We start from the raw sequence: 23,606 nt of genomic DNA on the forward strand, positions 1-23,606 counted from the left end.
AATGGCAGTAACTTTCCACTGGCGAGGGTGCGTGGGCAAGGACACGTTTGTGGAGATGAACGAGCCATGTGCTTGGTTCAGGCCGGTTCACATGCAGTAACGTGATCTCAGAGAGTGATGTGTTACATTTATAAGCTGTTGCAAATACCTCTGGAGTTTTCCAGTCAGAGTGAGAACGAGGCTGTGGGCCATGTGCTCTGTGCGCTGTACTATCGCAGTGAGGCCTGGTCACCAAAATGGAGTGGAAAGGGGGTACAAAAATGGATGCCCCGTGTCCTGCTCAGTGTTCCCATCTACGCGAATGTCATGCAAAGGTAACATCACATAAGGGCAAGGGACGGGCGCAAACGGCCAAGGTGCCAAACAGCATGTTCACTTCAAAAGGTATCCCACACCCAGGGGCCATCGCTCACATGGCCTCCTCAGACCCCGTGTCTCCAGGCAGGCCTCCCCTGAGGCAGGCCGCCCCCCTGCAATCCACATAAGTGTGTCTCCATTCAGCAGTCTTCCTGTGCCTTATCTGCATGCCCCAGGCCCATCCATCCCACCCCCTCTATCAAAGGCGGTTCGCACCCGGGGATGAGCGCTGGCATGGGGGGCTGTGACGGGCGCAAATGGCCAAGGTGCCAAACAGCATGTACACTTCAAAAGGTATCCCACGCCCAGGGGCCATCGCTCAAATGGCCTCCTCAGACCCCGTGTCTCCAGGCGGGCCTCCCCTGAGGCAGGCCGCCCCCCTGCAATCCACATAAGTGTGTCTCCATTCAGCAGTCTTCCTGTGCCTTATCTGCACGCCCCAGGCCCATCCATCCCACCCCCTGTATCAAAGGCGGTTCGCACCCGGGGATGAGCGCTGGCATGGGGGGCTGTGACGGGTGCAAACGGCCAAAGTGCCAAACAGCATGTACACTTCAAAAGGTATCCCACGCCCAGGGGCCATCGCTCACATGGCCTCCTCAGACCCCGTGTCTCCAGGCAGGCCTCCCCTGAGGCAGGCCGCCCCCCTGCAATCCACATAATACCACGACATACACACGTCATTCATTCACAAACACACCCCTGTTTCTAATACTTTATAAACCACTTGATATGTCTCATGAGAACATCTTTGTGCTTTGCAAGTCAACTCCTGAACCTTCTACCTGAGAAGCACTGAGATCTATGCTAATCTGCTCGTCGCCGTGCTATCTGTGACCGCTTCGAGCAAACTCGTCAGTGTGCTACCTGTGGCCATCTACCTGTTCTCCTGCAACATACTGCTCGGCCTGCTGAATCCAACTGTTTGTTGGTCAAGGTAAGGCCATGTATCCTAGTCATATTTCGGTCATTTTTGCATTTCAATCTATTTGCTATTACAGTACCCAATAGAGCTATGGTCATTGGTCTCATTGCTATTGACTTGGGTTTCAATTGTTATGCTATCGATAGGTCTATTTATTTTCATCTGTGTCAATTGTCATCGAATTGCATCCTTCGGGGGTCCAGTCTATAATGTAAGCAAGGTTCCTTTTCGTGCAAGACAGAACATCCAAGGGACGAGTCACATGTTCAGAGTTTAGTCACATAATTAAAAAAAAATCTGTAATTTATGCAAATACTAAGCCGCACATGATGAACTGGCATAGTTCCGGCGACCAAAACAAACCTTGCATTGAGCATGGTATGGTTCATTTACTTTTTTATGACATTTTTATTCATCAAGGTTTTATAATAATCTTGATATTTACTTTTCAGAATTTTCAACAATGCCTGCCTGTTCGATTAGCGGTTGCCCTTCGAAGACCCATGCTAAATCTGAAGGCACCACAATGCATGTATTCCCGAAAACTGTTGATCGAATAAGAGAATGGGTCAGACATTGCGGCTATCCACTGGATGAGCTGAAAAGTAGAGTCCAACAAGTCTTTGAGGACAAGAGGGGTGATCGATACCGCATCTGCAGCCGGCACTTTCCCTCGAACATGTACACCACATCTTGGGTAACAAAGAAGAATAAACGGAGATCGACACGAAAATTGCTCGCAAACGCTAATCCCACTCTATTCGTCCACAATCCGCCACTGGTGAGTCAAGTGTCCGTTTTTAGCTTTAGGCCTTGCGATAGTGTGTAGGTAGCCGAATGGATTCATTGATATTTTAGGTGTTATTTCCAATTTGTAATACTTTCAACATTGATATGAGTGTATAGCATTTTGAATAATGACATTCATCAATATATTATTTTTAGATTTCATAACCCACAAACGAAATCTATATATGGGCACAGGGAACTGTGCTATATTGCGCATTACTCAAGTATTCTGTCTCCTTACATGGCAATTTTAAATATTACCATTTCATTATCAAACAATAATTTACCTTTACAACTTCTTGACTATCCCTTGAATCTGAAGCAAGAACATTCTACTTCCGTCACGTGCTCGCAGTTATCAACCACTTCTAGCGCGTATCAGGTAATCATACTTGGCTTTTCCGCTACAGACTTGTTTTATGCATGTCAAGAAATAGTTTGTATGTATTGTGTGATTATTTTACCAATTGTTTGGTTAGTGCTTTCCAATTGATATACACCTTAGTTGTCGTCCCCTGGTGTTTGTTTTCAGTTCTAATTAGTGTTATCCATACTAATGCAAGTACTGTCTTTCAGGGAGATGCTGAAGCGTCCACCACATTGACAACAGCCCTAGATGCTCTTCAGCAGCCCGAGGTATGGATACTGACAGCTCAACTGACCGTGATCATCAGGACTGGAACACTTGTCGTTTGATTATTCTACACCATGTTTCATTTGTGGTTAGCCGTTGATATGTACCTGTGCGGTCGACCCCAAGCGTGTGTTGTGTTTTCAATATTGTAATCCTTACTAATGGAAATACTATGTTTCAGGCAGTTGTTGAATCGTCAACCCACGCACTTGATGCGGAGCCTGACATTCAAGTAATTCTGGTGGAAGCGGGACCATGCGGATACGAATCGGCGCAACAGCTTTCGGAAGTGCGCACCACATTGACAACAGCCCTAGATATTCTTCAGCATCATGAGGTATGGATACTGACAGCTCCATCGAGCGTGATCATATAACGTGATTCCATTTTCTATACTTTCTTCCCTATTAACGCAAGTACTGTGTTTCAGGGAGATGATGGAGCTTCCACTACAATCACAAGATCCCATTTAGATGATGCAGATGTAAAGAAATCGGAGAAATAAGTTGATTAAATCTGATCATTTTTAAATATTCCTTGATTCTTTTAGACAATGCAACATTTGTGGTTATCTCTTTATATGTACCTGTGCCGTCGACCCCAAGTGTGTGTTATGTTTACGACATTGAAAACCATACTAACGCAAGTACTGTGTTTCAGGGAGTTGCTGATGCCTCCTCTTCAATACAATCATTTGTGGCAGTCCATGTAGAGCCAGAGGTATGGATACTGACAGCTCCATTGAACTAGGTCATCAGAGCTCGAATACTTGTCGTTTGATTGTTCCACACAATGTTTAAATCGTGTTTGGCTATTGAGATGTAAATGTGTGTTCGTCCTCAGGTGCGTTTTATGCTAACAAATTTTTTTTATACACAGTAATGAAAATACTATGTTTCAGGGAGTCGATGGAGCCTCATTCCGTGCTGTCTATGCGGATACAGAAAATATAGTCGTTGCAGCGCAAGAGGAAGGGGAGACATGCGGATACGTATCGGAGCAACAGCGTGCAGATGTTGAAGGTCGAGTCAAAAAGTTGCAAAGAAAAGAAACAAAAATAAGGTTAGTTACAAACAGTTCATAACTTTAGAAATATTTTTGTGCTGGGGAATATTTTATGTTTTTTTCCAGTCAATTGTACTATACTTTATCTTGTGTTTAAACTGAACATCCCTTTTTCAATCTGTCCTCTGGTTACCCGTGGGTCTACGAACTATACATACACAGACAGTGAAGCGAATGAGAGATGTTGCTTGCCAGACCATTTACACTATGGAGGAACTATTAATTCAGACGCGGTATGTTGAGACTCGGGATGCTCATGTCTAATGGCCAGAACATGAAATGAATGTGTCCGGAGAATCCAGCAAAGTTGTATTGGGCCATTGCTACAGTACGACTGCACCGCCGCAACAACATGATACTGGATGTATTGAAGATAGCTCTGAAGTAGTCGCAGATCAATTCACACAATCTACACCCTCCAAAAAATTGCCACCAAAAAAGCTGTCGACATTGTTGTGTTCTCCCATCAATGTTGAGGTAGCAGATGTTGAAATGACAGAGAATGAACCAGCAGCAGCATTCAACGACGCATCAGAACTTGATAGCAGTGATATTTCTTTCAAATGTGGTGGTATGTCCTCAACGTCACAGGCCGAAACAACTTTGACGCAGGATGACAGTCTAATGAAAGAGGGCAAATACATAGTATTCGACAGTTGTTTGATGGTTATTATAAGTATGCTGAAATGTGGGCATTCCGTCAGAGGGAAAGTATGTGGGAAGCCATTGATTCATGTGACTCGTCAAAAACAAGGCAGTAACGTCACAATACATGCCGCCTGTAGATTACATCATACGTTCTCATGGTCTGCACAACCGATGCTGGGGAAACTGCCAGCGGGCAATCTACTGTGTGCAGCTGCATCACTTTTTAGTGGCTCCAGTTTTAGAAAGTTAGAGTCTTTCTTTCAGTTTGTGGGACTCCATTTCATTTCAAAAACGCAGTACACAAATACCAACATGATTATCTGTTTCCGGCCATTAGTGATGCTTGGAAAATTGAACAATTGTCTGTAGCAAGTACATTCGAAGGCAAACGATTCAGGCTAGCTGGCGATGGACAGTGTGACAGCCCTGGATTTTCTGCCAAGTACTGCACCTACCACTTTCAGGACATGGATAGTAAGAAAATTGTGAGTTTGGTGGTCGTGCAGGTAACACAATGTACATCCTCAGTGGCCATGGAGAAACTAGAATTTATAAAATCAGTGGAATATCTACAATCGAGGGGAATGCACATCGACCTCATAGCCACGGACAGGCACGTTTCAATTGCCAAGACAATGAGAGAGCAGTTCCCACATATTAAACATCAATTTGACGTATGGCATCTTGCTAAATCAATCAATAAGAAAATCTCGGCTGCAGGGAAAAAAAAGGTTTGGAAAGTATTTCAGAGTGGTCCCAGTCTATCAGCAACCATCTTTGGTGGAGCTTCACAACTTGTGAAGGGTCAGTGGAAATACTACTTGAAAAATGGCGGTCACTGATGCACCACTGTACCAACGTGCACCGCTGGTCAGAAAACCTACATTTCCACCAATGTGAACATGGCCCTTTATCCCCAGTGGAGGCACGGAAGAAGAAGTGGTTGAATCCATCTTCACTGACACACAAAGCCATTGAGAAGATTGTTTTCGATAAAACTCTATCAAGAGATTTGAGGGGACTGACAGAATTCTGTCACACAGGAGGTTTGGAGGTGTTCCACAATATGTGCCTAAAGTACAGGCCAAAGCGCTTGCATTTCAGCATACAGGGCATGAGACATAGGACTCTACTTTTTGCCGTCTTGGCCCATAACGAGAATCTCGGCCGTGAACAATCTAGGACTAAGGGTAATGTAAGGATGCCTCGCTACACTAAGGCCTTTTCAAAAAGAAGTAAGCAATGGGTGATCAAACCAGTCTATGAGGAAATGGAGTTCGACTTTGTCAAAAGCCTTATTGTTGCTGTATTAGAGAAGCACAGATATGGAATTGTGAACGTTTCTGTGCAGAGCACTGATCCATTGCCACCCAACATTGCCACTGTGCCATATCCACCCAAAGGAGAGCTGGTTGTGAAGTACAAATCCCGGTTTAAATAATTGTAATACGATTGTCTTTTTGTAAATACATTTTATTGTACAGTGTGCATACAAAGTACGCTAACCATAACCCCTACCTTCACCATCCTGGGTGCCGAACTACCTGGGTGTCATCTTTGAATTCTCTCTCTATTTACCTCATATTGCTGACCTTGTCTATATGTGTATGTATATATTTTTGTTGATGTAACTAATTTTCGCAATCTCTTATAAATGCTGGGCACTGTTAACCGAGGGGAGGCTTGCGTATTGCAAATAAGAAAACAAACAAACAATAAATCTCACTTTCAACTCAACTCCTCGGGTATTTTATACTTTCCCTGACCTTCCCCAAAAAATTAAAAGTCTCAATAGTTATGGTTCTTTGGGGCTTCAAAGCTCGCAGACAACGAGGACAAAATTGGGGCCTTAGAACGCGCCAAGCGAGCCGTTGCAGATGGGAGAGAAGCCAGTTCGCATTTGCACATTGAGGCGCACTACATAGATGGATTCGAAACTTCAAGTTCTCACAGATGGCTTTACTACGGGATGGTGCAAAGAAAGAATGTATGCTCATTTCTAGTGAAGGTCAGCGGCTTTGATTTTCAGCTTGCGCCCTGAAAGGCCCACAACTCGCACTGGCAGTATAAGGTTCTATTGTTTTTTGACCTTGAGAGACAGGGATCATGCAGAAAGAACTTCATTTGAAGAGGGGGTTGGGGGTACAATAACGTAAGAGACGATAAGGCAGAAAATTCTTAAACTAGACCGAGTTTCATGTTAGTTCAGTATACGAAAAATCGTTGTCAAGAGCACAGTGGGATTTACGGGCTGAACTACGCAGAGACACAATGGAAATTGCAAATATAATGTAAGTAACTCTTTAGACGCTTTTATACCGGAATAAAGAATTAATGAATGGATGCATGAATAAATGAATGAATGAAGAGCTTTGAAAACGTTTGTGGGATCGTCCTTGTAGCGGGCACATGGGCATGCAGGTCCACATTCCACACGCATGTAGACAAAAAGTCGTTTCTCATTGTGTACTAACCTCGATTTATTTTGTTAGTTTTCGCATTGATTTTAGAGCCGAACATAATCCATTGCACTATCCTTGAAAGCAAATAGTTTCAGCTCGGCCGTAATAAATAAAATGAATAATATTAATAAAGATCGGCTGGCGAGACTAATTATAAGTTTTATGTTTTCAAAATAGGTATATCCTTCCCTTTGGCCACTGCCATCAGTTTCAGACAACGGCAGACGGTTTCTTCAGCCGCCAGCTGCAGCTTAATGTAAACAACTGCACCATTCTGATGATCTTATGGGACGATCGCCAAGGGCCCATATGACCTTACGCGGTACTAGTGGCTAGATGCAACATATCAACCTTTACGCTGGCCTAGTGCCTACTTGATAGAACAGCCTTGCGGTTCAACGTGCGACAAAAGTGCTTCTTTGAACGAAAACCAACACCCTGAGTACCATAAAGGAACAGCGCGTGACTCACGATAAAATTTTACGGATTTGCGGATAGAGATAAAAGAAAATAAATGACTTTCGGAGTTCATATGGCAATTGCTGACTATTCTATAAACATTTAATGTCGAATAAATGTACTTTACCAAATTTACCGTGTTGCTGTTTGATTTTAAAGTACAGTTTCATATTCCGAATTGTGGCGCGCTGTGTTGTGAGCTGATCTGTGTTGGTTTCCGGGTTCTGTGTGAAGTCGCGTAGAAGACGACTGGGCGCGTTTGCCTACGCAGCACAGTAACGTCACAGAGAGAGGCGGGGAATATGAATGTTTTGATAATGTCAGGCTCAGGGGTGGGGGATATGATTTAGTGCCTCAAAAGCAGGTCAGCCAGGGCGATGGGGGAAATGATAGGATTATCACAAAATGGCAGCTGCCTGGTGCCTGTTTTCGCGTGCGTTTAATGGACGAAAGCTCGGGTAAGGTCCATAGGACATTTTTCTAAAATCGAGCGACTTAGTCTTAAAAACACATGGACGACCCGTAGGGGCAATAAAAAATTTTGACCGAACCATTCCTTTAATGGAATCCACACCTCTGCAATAAACAAGTTAAATAAGGTTGCACCAAGCAGGCATCCTTGCTTGATGCCCCTCGAGGTTGTGATTATTGATAATAGAATTCCATTTTGATCCAATTTCACAGTAATTTCTGTGTTTGAGTATAGTTCTTTAATCGCCGCCAACAAACAGAGAGGGCACTTTAATGATTCCATCTTTGTCCAGAGCAGCTCCCGGTCAATACTATCAAACGCTTGTGCTAAATCCACAAACGCTAGATATATTTTAGTTTTTTTGTCGATTGCCTCCATTTTGAGCAAGTTGATCAGGAAGATGTTTAGACTGCACCCGACGTCCCTAACAAAGCCTATTTGGCGAGTGTCAATTATGTTGTTTTGTTTTATCCAGTTTATCAATCTTTTCAAAAGTTGCGACGCAAAGATTTTTCCCACAATGTCTAATAGTGCTATAGGCCTGTAATTTGATGGCTCAGTGCGCAGGCCTTTTTTAAATATTGCCACTATTATAGCTCTCTTTCAGGATCTAGGGATCCTTTTCTCAGTCGCGATGTTATTAAACAGGTTACTGCAGAAATTTGCCCACTCTTCAGGGTGCTCTTTCAGTTTTTCGTTCGTGAGCCGGTCGGGTCCCGGGGCTCTAGATGAGCTCAATTTCATGATGTTTTCTAAGATTTCTTCTTTAGTAAAACTGAGATCCCAGGGGCCCATTTTTTCTAGCACATTATGCTCTGTTGACTTTTTTTTAGAAACTAGTGCTTCGTAATGAGCTTTCCATTGGACTTAAGTTACCCTGTTAGTTCGAATTGCGGATTGCGCACCCTCCATATTGATAATGATCTCCCAAAAGGCCCACATTTTTTTTTTATTCAAAATTTCAAGCATTCTTTCTGCATCCCTTTGCAGTAGCAGGGCTTTATGGGATTGTAACCAGTTTTTGTATTTCCCTTTTATTTTTTTTATTTAGATTGCATAATTGCAATCAGGGTTCTTCTTCAATATCCTTAGTGACTTCCGCATTTCTCTTTCCTCACGGCAATTTCGTATTCATAGACATGTTTGTTTTTAAAATGACTATCCTTGTGAGGTGCTTTTATTTCCGCATATTGTTTTAGAAGTACTCGGTATTCAATTTGGTCGTTGATTTCCTCAGTTGTTGCTCCGGCATGGTCATCAGTCAGTTTTATAATTTTATATTTATTTAGCCTAAGGCGATTCCTCCCTGGTATTACTGAGACACAATGATTCAATTTTTTATTTTCGTGTTTTGTATATTAAGCTATCTTGATTTTAATCAGATTATGATCGCTGTGTAGCGTTGGCACAACTGTTAAGCTTTGGATTTTTTTTCTTAGATTTTCCAAGCCGTAGAAATAGTCTAGAATGGAGTAAGACTTGTCCCAGCACCATGTCAGTTTTGGTGGAATATCTCCTTCAATGTTGCCGTTTACAACATGCATATTTCGGTAGTCCATTTCTTCTTGCCAAGCGGCTTTGATTTTATCTTGAGTCTTAGCTCTCCCAGTAGGGCGTTCTTTCTTGCCTTCTGTTTCATCCAACAATTTCTTGTTCAGATCTCCACACAATATTATTTGCGATAGTTCACCATTTATTAGGATTGCATCTATTGGTTCTACAATTAGGTCCAGATATTCCCACTCATTTACTGCTTCATGTTGCCAGTAGATGTTAATTATATAGAAGTCAACTTGATCGTTCGACTCTTTCTGAAGTCTTCCAATATTCACTTGTTGAATGTATGGGGAATAGTTTGATTGTTTTTTTTTCTTCAATTTGATCTTCTCTTAGGGTCAGCTTTTATTATAACTATCTTCTACATTTGCCGTCAGGGATTTGAGATTGATGTTCAAATTTAGTTGTTGATCTATTGGGTCTAGATCCTCATATCTCCTTGGAGGGACATCTCTTTTCTTAGTTTGTTGCAATTTTGGTTCGGCTTCTTCAAGTCGAACTTCTCTTACGTCAAAACTTCTGGCATTTAATGCACTAACATTCTCAACAATTATATCTTTAATTACCTTTGAGTAAATATGTACAATCACTCTATCAGTACTTTCCTCATCAACAAATTCTACTGTTTTGATGTCATTTGTTTGTACCGATCTTAGTTGAGGGATGAGGTTGAATAGTTGTAGCACAGATTGGCGATTTACTATCATTGCCTCCTCTGCACAGAAGAGGCGTGCCAGTAGAAGGAAGTAATTAGCTTTGGACAAGTTCTTCTTTATACTTGTTTTTGATATGCTTTGAACTATATGTTCTTGTGTCCATCCTCCAGGCCTCGCCACAATTTTCCTGGATGTGATTCTTTCTAACTTCCTGTTTGTTGTCATCATTTTTTATCGGCATTCAGTTATCATCGACTTTCTGGTTTGGGGAAACTTGTATGGTCTTCTGCTTGGGACTCACCGGGCTACTTATTTTAGCCACAGTCTGGTCTCTACGTTGAGCAATATGGTCCTTTTCCATTTTCTCCAAGTGCAGTTTTTTTAGGGGTTATTTCAATAGTACATATTCTAGAGTGCATCGTTCCCACATTTATTTTTACACATTCTTCTCTCAATTGTTGATCAATCAGCAGTTGGTTACTGATATCAGGGTCTCCTGGCTCATTTACAACCTCTTGAGGGTCTGTATCACATGTTGATAAGTTCATTAGGTCTTCCGTTACGCTTGGCGAAGTGTCCTCATCATTCATATTTTCTATGTCCATGTGTACATCTGTGTACATCTGTTGCTTTCTTCTCAAGTCTATCACTAGCATTCAATTCTTGCGCTTTCAGCCGCTGATCAGCGCTCTTCAAGGTCTTATCAAGAATCTCATTAGTTTGAATTGTCACATTTAGCGATTTTATATTCCGCAAGAATTTGCAAGAGATCTTTTGCATGGGAAATTTTCCTATTTTTGTTTTCGTTAGCCTTTTGCTAGGTAGAGTTTTATTATCTTCTTTCCCAAGTGCATTTTTGTTCTTTGTTTTAAAGATTGAGTAAGTGTCCTCAGTTGGCTCTGGCATCACAGAGCTCGGTTTATCATTAAGTTCTGGATTACCAGTCAGCCCCTCTGAGTTTGCTGAGGTTGACGGGAGAGGGGAAGTCAGATTTTCTACGACATTTGTCTCTGCTTCTATGTCTATAATTTCCATCTGCAGTGTATCTAGCACCTCCTTCCAATTTTGTTTTTGATTTTGTTCTACCAGTATCCACGTAATCATGATGTGAGGGGCTGATCGATCTATCTGGTTGTAGGATGGGATGGTAGGATCCAGCTCAGTACTTCCTTTTTTTAAAAAACAATTTTCTTTATTTTCATTTAACAATAAACAAACACAAAACAAATAAACAACAACTCTCAACATTTGCTCTGGCACTTTCAGGTTTAAGTTCATAATGCACGTTATCCGCTCAGGGCACGGCTAGGCTCCCTCCTCCTCCATCGTGTTGTCCTCGTTCCTGTCTGCGTGCTGCGCACGGGTGCGGGCAGGTCAAGTCTCCTCTCCTCCAGGCTCACTCGAATCAGTTGCGCTGTTTTCCTCGGCGCTCCCAAATAAGTCTTGTACCAAGGTATTCCACGCTAGTATTCTGGCCCCACTGTTCTCTTCTCCCCTCTGCGAGGTTCTGGTCCAGACCGTAGTTTCTGCTATTGCCCCTTTTTGTAGGTCCGCCTACCAGCCTTCTATCGATGGTCCTGCGCTTGCTTTCCATGACATTGCGATGCAGCGTTTCGCCAGTATTGTCATCAGGTCTATCATCTTAGCTATATGGATCCTCTGCTTGTCGCCCCTCGGGAAGAGGCCCAGTATGTAGGACGCCGGCGACCAAGCTCGCATATGGATTGCTGCCTTCAACGCTCTTTCCTGTATCGTATTCCAGAAGGCTGTCACACCCGGGCATGTCCAAAACAAGTGCACCATATCTGCCTGTTCTTCCTGGCAGCGTGGACAATTCCGTATTTGACTGTCTGCCATGTTTGACATTCTTTTAGGCGTTAAGTATGCCCTGTGCACTATGTAGAACTGCAGCTGTCTGAACCTTGCGTTTCTGGAAACTTTCTTCGCTTATTGAAGGGCTCTGTTCCATTCTTCGTCCCTGAGGGGACGCTGAAGTTCCTCCTCCCATTTTGTCCGGCTGTTCAGTGTCCTAGAGTTGATGGTGCCCAGCAATTGTTCGTAAAGTCTGGACACGGTGTGTCCCCCCTCAGATACATCGTACCAGGCGTCCAGGGGCCCATCCATGTCTTCCTCTTCCGGCAGGGTCTCCCCCCTCTTTCTTATTCCTTGGACCATGCTATTATACAGTATGAATTGGACACTGTCTATGTCCTGCTCCTCAGCCAGGGTCGGAAAGTCTACCCAATGTCCTTCTTGCCACAGGTCACCTACTTGGGCCACTCCTTTGTCTTCCCAATGTGTTCTGAACGTTGCCAAGCTTGCTATACGGGTGTCTACCAGTCCCGCCAGGGGGATGTGCCTTGAACAGGGGTCTCTTATGTTCTGCACTTTCCATGCTCTTTTCCACAGTGCTCGGCCCAGTTGGACTATTCTGGGAAGGGTTTTTGCTTGGGTCTCGTTTATCCACAGTAGTTCTTTCAGATAGTATTGCTGGAGCGATGGTCGAAACAGTATTGCATCAATGGAGGTGTCTTCCCCTAGCCATCGGACCACAAATTTAAGTTGTGCGGCCAAGTAGTAACTCTCAAAGTCCGGGAGCTTGATCCCTCCCCATTCGTAGCCTCTTTGTAATGTGCTCAGTGCTACCCTGTTCCCCCCCCCATAGAAAGGTCCTTGTCATGGAGTGTAATCGTCTAAAAAAGTATCTGGGGATGTTATAGGGGATATTGGTGAAATAATATAGGAGTCGGGGTAAAACTATCATCTTCATTACGGCCGCCCGGCCTACCATCCCCAGCGGTAGTGTTTTTCAGAACTGCATGGCGTTCTCTATTTTGTCCAGGGCTGCCTGCATGTTGGCCATGTGTGTTTCCGCGGTGTCGTGATATATGTCCACCCCCAGATATCTGAAGGAGATTGGGGTCCATGTCAGGCCCAGATGTGGCAGCTGGTCTGATGTCGTCGCCCTCAGGCGCGCCAGGGGGAACAGTGAGGACTTTCCCTTGTTGATGGTTATTCACGATAACCTGCCAAACGCACCCAGTGCCTCTAGTAGGTCTGGTAAGAGGGTTTGTGGGTCCTGGACGTAAAGCAGCATGTCATCTGCATATATTGAAATCTGGTGTGTTTCCCCATCTATCACTATGCCGGTGTCTCCGTACTCCACCCTTAGGAAGGCTGCGAACGGTTCCAGAGCCTATATATATATATAGCATCGGGGACAGCGGGCACCCCTGTTTCGTACCTCGCCCTATGCTCCACTCCCCTGAGACATGCCTCCCCGTCTCAACTCTGGCCCTAGGGTCGTTGTACAGCAGCTTTATCCAACGTAGGAACCCCCGCCTATCCCGAAGTGGGCGAGCGCCCCCAATAGCCAGTCCCAGTTCACTGAATCGAATGCTTTAATTGCATCTAATGACGCCACTGCGTATTCTCCCTCCTCTTGGTTCGTCCTGTCAAAGACGTGATGGAGTCTCCAGAGATTCCATGCCGTGTTTCGTTCTGGTACATACCCCGTCTGGTCTGTGTGTACCAGTGTGGGTATCACCCTTTTTAGCCGGTTGGCCAATGCCGCTGTCAGTATCTTGGAATCCTGATTTATCAGAGAGATTGGCCTGTAGGACCCACACTCGAGGGGCGGCTTCCCTGCTTTAAGTATCGGGACTATTACAGATTCTGACATACTGCTCGGGAGTTGTCCGCACTCGTACGCCTCCTTCAGTGTCTCTAGTAATCTCGGAGCCAAGCTATCTTTGTATCTTTATAGAATTCCCCTGGTAACCCGTCGGGCCCCGGGGACTTCCCTGTCGGTAACTGGGCAATGACCTCCGTCAGTTCCTCCACAGTAAGGGGGGCGTCCAACATCTGGGCCTGCTCTTCTGACAGTCGTGGGAGTTTGATTTCTGCAAATGCATCTTCAAGGTCTCCCTCTTCTGCTTCCTGTACTCTGGTATATAGTTTCTCATAGAATTGCGAGAACACCGTATTTATACCCTCCTGGGACCTTTCAATCGCCCCCTGACTATTTAGAATTGCATTTATCGGTTCTCGCTTGGTCTCCTGTTTGGTCAGCCAGGCGAGAAGTCTACTAGGTTTATCCCCTTCTGCGTGCAGCCTTTGTATGTACTTCCCATAGTCTAACCGCCCTAATCTCTCCCAGGCTGCCATACACTGTTGTCTCAGAGTGGTGAGGTCACCCGTTTCCCCCCCTCTCGCCCTGCCTGTGCTTCCGCCCTCTCTATCTTCCCTTCTATCCCATCCAGTTCAGACAGGGTTTCTCTCCTAAGGCTTCCCGTTTTCCCAATTGCCGCCCCCCTGATCACCACCTTAAAGGCCTCCCATGTCGTTCCTGTACTGTCTACACTACCCATGTTGTGCTCGAAGCAGTCGTCTATTGAAGTTCGGATATGGTCTTGGAAATCCCCCTCTAGGAGTGCTTCTGCCCTAAATCCCCACGTGGGTATGGGGGCTTTTCTGTATGTCTGTGCCCATGTTGCTTCCAGTGGGGCGTGGTCAGATAGGGTTCGTGTGTGCCCCAGTGAATTCGCCTAGTGTCTCTTTGCCCGTGAATAAATAGTCAATACGGGTAAATGTCCCGTGTGGGGCGCTACAGTGCGTGTATCCCCTTTCACCCCCATGTACCTTCCTCCATACGTCCTCTAGCTCGAGCTGGTCCAGTGTCTTCTGCAACACCCGCGCTGGTGGTGCGGCCCTTTTGTGTTTGTCATCCGACCGGTCCAGCCTCGGATCCAATGTGCAATTCAGATCTCCGGCCCAGATGGTCGTGCCGTTCCTGTATGGGGCCAGCCAGGGTGTGAGTGGTTTAAAAAATCTGTTGCATCGTGGTTTGAGGCGTAGGTGTTCACCAGACACACTTCCCGGTTTTCCATCATTCCGTGTACGATGAGGACCCTGCCTTCGGCGTCTCTCTCCTGTTTGATGAGTTGGAATGGGATGCCTGGGGCAATCCAGGTCGCTACCCCTATCGCATAGTTAGAGTGTGTGGAGCTGTATGTCTGGCTGCCCCATTTCTTGGCCATTTTGGCTTGTTTTTCCACCGTCAGGTGGGTCTCCTGCAGCATTGGGATGTGGACTTTCACTTTGTTTAGCCTTGCGTTGACCGTGAGTCTCTTCACATAGGCGTTTAGCCCCCTGACTTTTCAAGTCACCACTTTTAGTTCATTTCGGTTCCTGTGTTTTACAGTTTCCTGTGGCCCGCTCATTCTCATCGGCCTGTTTAGTTTTTCCTGTCTGGCATGCTGGCCTGGGAGGCCCATCCATCATCTTCTCCCAGTTATTCCCCTGGTAGCTTGCGGGTCCGCCTTCCCTCTTTACTTCCCCTGTCCTGGCGGACCGCCCTGCCACCAGTGTCCGTTTCTCTCCACCTCCGCTCTTTGGTGTTCCGCGCCGAGTTCCCACGTTTGAGTGCAGCCTCACTTGCGCCCTTGCATTGTCTTTGCCGTGTCTGTGACCTCCTTGTTCATTATGTTTGCCTCCTCTCATGCCTTCTCTTAACAAACTTAACCACACTACTACAACTACTATTAACCAACGCCCAGCCTCCCTCCCCCTGCTCGGGCCCCGCCGCATTCCAGGTGCCGCCCTCGATCCACGGACACACTCGTCACCGGCGTAGTGCCTTAAAACTGACACGGCTATCTTGTTGCTACTTGGGGTCCCCTCTGTGGGTCTTGGCGGTCCAGTGCCGGAGGCCTCGAGCTCCCGGGTTCATCCATTAGTTTATGCTTTCAGTTCTCATTCTGCTAATTGTCTTGCAGTATCATGATTCGGCATGGTGTCCTCAGTGTTTTGTCCGCACCCTCATTCCCTGCCTCGTCGGGGTGCCTTGCGGTTCCTCTCGACCCCCTCTCTTATTTGTGGGATCCCCTGCTGGTCCATCCACTCCGGGGCGTCTGCTGTGGTCTCAAAGATCTGTGTCTTCCCGTTGTGCAGGATTTTGAGCTTGGACGGGTAAAGTAACATGAATTTCCCCCCTGCTGCCCGAAGGCGCTCTTTGGTCAGCCAGAACTGGGCTCGCTGTCTTTGCACAAGTGCCGTATAGTCAGGGTAGATGGTTATCCTGGCTCCGTTGCGTGTTATCTCCCCGCCTTCCCTCGAGAATGTCAGAATTTTCTCCCTGTCTTTAAAGTTCAAGATCTTCGCGATCATGGGTCTCGGTGGCGTGCCCAGGCGGGATTTCCTGGTTAGTGCTCTTTGCACCCTTTCCACCACAAAGCTCTGGGACAGGGTCCCTGCACCTACTTCCTGGAGCAGTAAGTTCTCTACGTAATCTGTGGGGTCTCTACCTTCCACCCCCTCCGGCAGCCCTACGATGCGCACATTGTTGCACCTGGCTTGGCCTTCCACATCTTCGGCCCTGCGTTCTAGTGTTTTAATCCATTCCAGTGCATCCGACATTTGTGACTGAGAGGTGGTCACGTTTGCTGTATTGCTCTGTACCTGTTGTTCCACCGTTTTCACTCTCTCTGCTAGGTTCCACGTGTCCTGCCTGAGGAGCCCCACGTCCATGATCACTGCATCCAGCTTGCCCTCTATTGAGGCCTTTAGCCCCTCTATGGCCTCAAGGATACTGCCCTCCACTTGTTTGAGCTCCCCTTGCGTAGCGTATGATGTGGCTGTGTCTGCCGCCGCCGTCCCAGGTTGTGAGTCCTCGCTCTTGCGGGCAAATGTCTCCATGCTTGTTTGCCTCCCTCTGCTGCCTTTCTGTTTGTCAGGCATGCTGATGTTTGTGGCCTTGTGAGTCTGTGCTTGGATGGGGGCGGTGTGCCCCTGGGCGGCCTCCACTTTGTAGTCAGTGTTCTCCCTTCCCTGCGGGTTATCCCAAACGTGGCCCTGTCGTCCCCAGACCTTCGTTGGCCCTGCCGCTCCCCAGCACCTCCCTGGGCCCGGCACAGAGCAGCTAAAGTCTCTCCGTGGCCACTCTGTGCAGCTGCAGCCTCGCCGGGGCCGTTACGATCTCCTGCCTCCGCTGTCTCGTCCTTACCCGGGGCTCCGGGTGCGTCTCCGCTGGTTGCTGCTGCCTGCTGCACTGCTGCGGCCCCGGGCCGGTGGCCTGCTTGCCTTCTGCTGTCGAGGGCCGGGACAGGGTCAGGGTCTCCCCCTCTGGGCTGCCGCTGCGTGGGCGCGCACCGGCAGGACTTCTGTATGCTGGGGGGCGCCCTGTCGGTGCCTCAGACTGCAGGCGCTGTCTTCTTCCTGTGTCTCGGCCCTCCGCTCTCCTCTGCCACTATCCTCGGTTGTCTGCTCCCCCTCCGCCTGTGTTCACGTGGCGTGGTCGTTTGTGCCTCGTTCCATGTCCCTGTTAGGTAGGGCGGTCAGGTTTGGATCCTCTCTCGATCTTCCCCGGGTGGTTTGTGGGTATCCGGTGGGCAGCCGTCTGCACCCCTGCATCCAATCGTCTGCGTACTCAGCTTCTGCTGCCCTTCGAAGCGCAGGCGGATCCTCAGTGGGCCGCGGCCGCCATTTTGTGTGGTGGCCCCGCGCCTCTGCCTCACCTCGTTCTGGTCTTTCTGACCTCCGATTTTGTTTGGGCTTTCGCCTGGGCATGCCCTGGACCCTCCGCGTGCCATCCCTTCGATTTGTTCAGGGTCTCCTGCCGTTTTTCAGCCGTTTATAAGGATCTTGTAGCGGATCACCCGGGAGCTCTCGGTGACTCGCTCACTCTCGCATGGCCGCCAAGCCACGACCCCCACAGCTCAGTACTTCCTTGTTTTTGAGTTCCATCTGAATCTTCGCATCCCATCTGCCCTATTAGTCCTAACCCTTGCGTCACTGGCTTAAGTGGTTGGTGCAGCTCTATTTTGGCCACACTTAAGCTTTCTTGGGCTATCATTTGTCTTTTTAATATTAGTACTGCTTCCCTTGCCACCTCGGCAAGTAATCGTTTGTCTTCCGCATTATTTTTTAGGTGCTCTTTCAGGATATCTCCTGATATCTCAGAATTTTTAAAGCTGTTATCTATTTTGGAAGCTAAGGACTATAGTATGTTCTCCATCTGAATTGTTTTTGAGTTCATCATTGCTATATAGTATTTTGGTCTCTCAGACTTTCGCTCAGATTTTCGTATAGTTTCATTAGGGGGCAACAGTGATCATCAAAGCCGATATTATGTTAGGGCGTAATTCGTTTATTACTTGTTCAACCATCTCTGCGCAGTCATTTACGTTTTTCTTATATGTTGATTGATAGGATGCTTGGCATCTTTTATGTCCCGGAGGCATTTGTCTTCTAACCTTTGGAAAGTCTCTCTCAATCAAAGAGGAATCCGAGTCGGTGTCAGAATCGGTGGAAGACTCTTTCCGTTCATCTATAGAGTTTGTTGCACCACTTTTGCTTATGCTCCTTGGCGATTTAACATTATTGCTATGTATTTGATTTGGCTTATTTGGTAGTGAGGTATATTGCTCTTTTTTGTTTTGAGAAGCCGCTATTTCCATGTTTGGGCTTAGACTAAAATCCACCCGTCGTCTCTTATTCGGGCGGTTAGACTGTTTCATCTTATTGTGATCAATGTCACCTATAGCCCCTTTTTTACAGTTTATTGATGTTTCCATTGTTACTTCAAGTTCTTTGTGGCCATTGTACCCACTGCGGTGTGTAGATTCTGGCCTATTATGTACACGTATAGCTGCATTGATATTTTTTAGGTTGTAAATAATTTATCTGTTAACATTAATTAATTCCTTCTTTCATGTATCTTCTCCTCAGGCGTTGTGGTTTTACATTTGTCTATTGTATTCAACCAGAAGGGGGCAGTAGTGAACGTCTCATCTTCCACGTTGGTAATTATTGATTCCGAATCTGCATTTAAAATTTGTGTGTGTTTTTCATAGTCTCTTTTCTCAGTAGGTAAAGAGGATAAAGTGGTTTCATGTAAATGTCTGTGTCTAATAGATTGTTCAAGGATCCGGAAAGCTAAAATTCGAAGAGTTACCATCTTCATTCATTTCGGCTGCTCTTTGGGGAGGGCCGTAGTATTACATAAATTCAGTATATTAGGCGCTCGGCCCACTGAAATGACATCCGGCGCATATTCACAGGCTTGGATGTTAAAGGGGAAGGAGCCAGGGACACTGGAGAGACCGGTACTGCCTTCTGTTGCGACTCGCCCTAGTACACTGTCCATAGGACAAGGCTGTTTTGTGGCCCCGCCCCGTAATTTGGATTGCTGCTCAGCCACAACTTTCTGTGAGGGAGCCTCAGGACCTGCCAGACTCGAAGGTTTAGCTACGGCTCCGCTCCCCTCTTTCAGCGCCGGACTCCCGCCCCCTCCCAACAGCAGCGCGGAGTGGCGAGACGTCTCCACCAGCCCGCCAACCAATGCTGCTCCGCTCAGATGTCCCAAATTCAAGTGAGTTGGGTGCGGCGTTTAGGGAGTTCAGGGCAATGCTAACTATGCCATTCACTCCCAGCCCTGATGGCGTGCACGGTGGGTGTGAAAATGGCCATATTTGGAGAGGTCTGCTTTCGGATTAGTGGGAGTTTTCGGCAGCAGCTATACTCATACTCAAATTTTTTCCACAGGATTCCATAGTAGCATGAGTTGGTTTGTCATGTCTTTCTAGGCACTCCCATATTTCCGACTGCAGATTAGTACCTTCCAAATCAGATCGAATCCTCTGCAGACGAGCTCTAGTCAGAGGGAGTGGTGGGGGTTGCATCTTTGTTATCGTTTATTTTCCTTTGCCTTGTTATCAGTTTCTCTAGGCGAGATCTGCTTTCCCCACCACTGCCTCACAACAACGAACACAAGGAACACTCTGAGTCACTCCGCGACGCTCCACGTTGCACCGGTGATTTTGGTGTTGTTGCTCCTCCTCCACCTAATAGAACAGGTAGAGTTACTCCGGGCACCAGCAGCTGACCACAGCTATTCCAAACACCACAAGGAACACTCTGAGTCACTACTGTGCAGTATTTGTTTTAAATCATTGATGGGGAAGGAAGTCTTCCTGGGCCCAACAAACGTGTTTATATCTTCCATGGTGCGCTGCATTAATTAGGCTTTTTAGAAGTGAAAACCTGCAATTTGATTTCCTCTATACAAGCGATTTACGCAGTTGTTTTCCGATGAAAGACAAAAAGTGCCACAGGAAAGGGGTGGATTTATATCACGGTAGAAGGGGGAAAGAGGAGAACATGTGAAGTGGGAGAGTTAGGCGTGGATTGAGGCGCCTGTTTGTGCTAGATACTTTTCTTCTTAGCAGGGGAAGCCCGCAGGATTTGCAGGGGTTTCATGCAGAAATGTCGCAAGATGTAGTCGAATAAAAAATGTGTTGGACAAACCGGCATGCAAATGTGTGTAATAGGAAAGGCTCAGGGCAGATTTACACAAGAGGGGACCTAGAAAGGAGGAGGGGCCATGTGCAGAGTTGCACTGCAGAAGGGGAAGACCCTGCTTGCTAACAAAATGCCCTTGCCAGATACAGTAGCGGGGCCCATGCCTCTAATACCCTACATTTGCATTTTGCCAAGTCACACAAGAGCAAGTGGTTGCCACCATTACTCAAACCCTCCAACTGCAAAGGAGACGCCTGCCCTGCCCACATAGTGAATCTCTGTGCTCCTATGCTAGCTCCTATCATCATTGAGTTTGCCAATTTCTCATTCACAAGCAGTTTGGTGCTCTCTAATATGAAATCTGCCTGGGTCACACCACTAGTAAGAAAAACTCCCTAGACCCCACCATCGCTACCAACTACTGCTGCATTACCACATTCCCTTTCGTACTTAAAATTCTGACCGCCTAGCCTAGGCTCAAGTTCAATAGTTCCTGGAGCAAAACCACCTTCTCAGCAAAAGGCAATCTGGCTTTCGCCCCAAGCATAGCACAGAAACTGCTCTGCTGAACTTACAAATCCAAATGGACTCCATCCGTGACTCTGGCAAATCTTTCCACTGCATTTGACCTAGTCAGCCATAACATACTATGCTACCATCCTATGCCACCACCTCAGCCAACACTTCCACTTCTATCCTGAAGCCTCCTGTGGATCAAATCTTTTCTCAGTGGTAGCACCACACGAGTATTCATCAGAAAATTAGCAGCCAATCCCATTCCCGCTCCAATAGGTGTCCCACAAGGCTTGTGTCTCTCTCCTACTCTCTATAACACATACATAAAACCCCTATTTGATCTTCTCACTACAGGGAGATCATTTACACCAACTTTGTGGATTACACCCAAATACTTATCCGTATCCTGGGTGACCACGTCTGTGACATGATCACAATCAACGCAGTATACAGCAGAATCCAAAACTGGATGGCCACTCACAATTTATGCTTAAATGATGAAAAAACAGAGCTCCTCATCATTGGCCCTCTGCACTGGCTCAAACACCTCAATGCTACTTTTTCCTCCTTCTGTATTGATGGCACGACTATCCCTGTCCTAAAACAAATAAAAACCCTGGGGTTCTACCTGGAAGCAGACCTAGCAATGACTAGGAAGATTAATGCCCTCGCATCGTCTACTGCTTACACTGCAAGACTAATCTCTCCGAGTAGGAAATTTCTCTCCCTGAACAACTGCCTCACCCTCGCACAAGCTTTGATTCTTACAAAACTTGATTATTGTAATGTCTTACTTATGGGCACCAAGACTGCCAACAGGTCCAAACTCCAACTACTTCAAAATAAAGCACTTTCGCGCCACCCTTGGGCTTAAACGCTCGGATTGCATTACAGCTAAAAGACGTGAGTCCCATTGGCTCTCCATCAAAACCCATGTGGATTTCAAAACTGTGCCTAGCGCACACCGCTGTATCCACAAGGAGGCCCCCCTCCGCCTCAACAACTGCATCACCCAAATTGTCCCTGAGTCAACACATATTCAATTGGTGAGTGTCTCCCCATTGCCGCAGTAAATGAAAAATGCCATTTTGTTTCTCCATCAATGCACGCCGTTTATGCTGTAAAATGATGGTCATTTTGCTATCATTTCACTGTAAATCTACATGAGAACAAAGGGAGGCTCCTAAGAAATTATTTTCAAAATGTATGCTAAGTGGATCATTTGGCAAAAAATAGTAATTACGTGCAGGGACCACTAATGTTCGTTAGTACCTATGTGCTGTTGCATACCCTGCTTGGAATGTGAAACATTTACAAACCAGGATTTAAAAGTGGAGAGTAAAATCAGGTGCAATTGCCTTTACTCTTCACGTTTTGTTTCTTTTTAAGTATATGCCACCACCAAATTATGCTTTGCAGCCAACATTTACTTATGGATTCCAATGGAATCTGCATTTTTTCATCAAGTGACAAAAGCATGTCGATTCAATGGGAATCCAAGGTTTTAATGCTTGCGTGGAAATCTCATATAAATATATATATATATATATATATATATATATATATATATATATATATATATATATATATATATAACATAACACAACATTCATATATCATACTATAGGGCGGCGGTTGCCCAGGATGCAACATGTGCAAAAATAGGGACAACTCCCATGCCCGGTGAGATCTGATAATTTAATGTTGAGGGGGATATTGGCCTTGGCTTCAGGCCAGGCCACTAGTCATCGCCAAAGTATTTGAGCCAATATGGTGCAATGGGGTCAGGGCACGCAGCTGAAGGCCAGCGCCCCGGTCCATGGACAGCAGCCCACTGTCTTTTCGCCTGATTTCAGCCATGGCCGGTGTAATCTGGTTAGTTACTAAGCTGAGGTTTGGGCTACGACCATAGACCTCCGTCATTTTAAGTAATTTGTGCAACATGGACAGTGCTAGTGGGCCCTGGATCATATAACAAAACCTGAGACTGAGTGACGATGATCTGATTTAGCACAGAAACGCCAAGTGTGGGAAGTGGCGAGAACTCAGAGCTCCCACCCCCGTAAATATTACCTCACCCATGATGTCACTTTTATGTCATTCTTGATCCCTGACGTGATCTCATGTATGTGCTTATGGGCTGAGCACCCGGGAGGGGCTCTGAGGGTTTTTTCCCCTCCCATCCCACAGGGAGGGAATGTATGGCACTGTGACTCATAGGTATCTCAGTGTACAAAGGACCATATACCCAGCACAAGGGAAGAAAGATGATCAAGGAAAATGGAAACTGTCAAACCAGGCAAGAGGAAGAAAGTCATCACTCCCCACATCCGCCCAATGTCATTGGTTCTGTTGAGGTGAATGAGATCATATTAACTTTTATCCTATACAAAGCTTTTTTTCACTACATATATATATATACATATATGCATTTATTACATTTATTGTAGGAATACTTTAACTATTTAATCAGTTACAAACTGTGAACATTATAATAATATAATTTATAAAATGAGATAAATCATCGACCTACTTATGAAAACACTACTTGTAAAAAAGCCAATAATGTTCGTGCTTCGGTGGCATCATGATTTGTCGTACGCCGGTGCTCCGCACGGAGGCACTAAAAGTGCCAAACCTAAATGAGGTGCAATGAATGAACCAGGTACCACCACTCAACAGAGGTCTAGCAGCTGTGGTACAACATGAGGCCCAACTCTTAATTGGCACAAGGACACCTTTGCCAATTCACTTTGCGTAAATTGAA

Source organism: Ambystoma mexicanum, chromosome 6p (genome assembly GCF_040938575.1).
Source record: "Ambystoma mexicanum isolate Mex_15411 chromosome 6p, UKY_AmexF1_1, whole genome shotgun sequence".
Classification (NCBI taxonomy): domain Eukaryota; kingdom Metazoa; phylum Chordata; class Amphibia; order Caudata; family Ambystomatidae; genus Ambystoma; species Ambystoma mexicanum.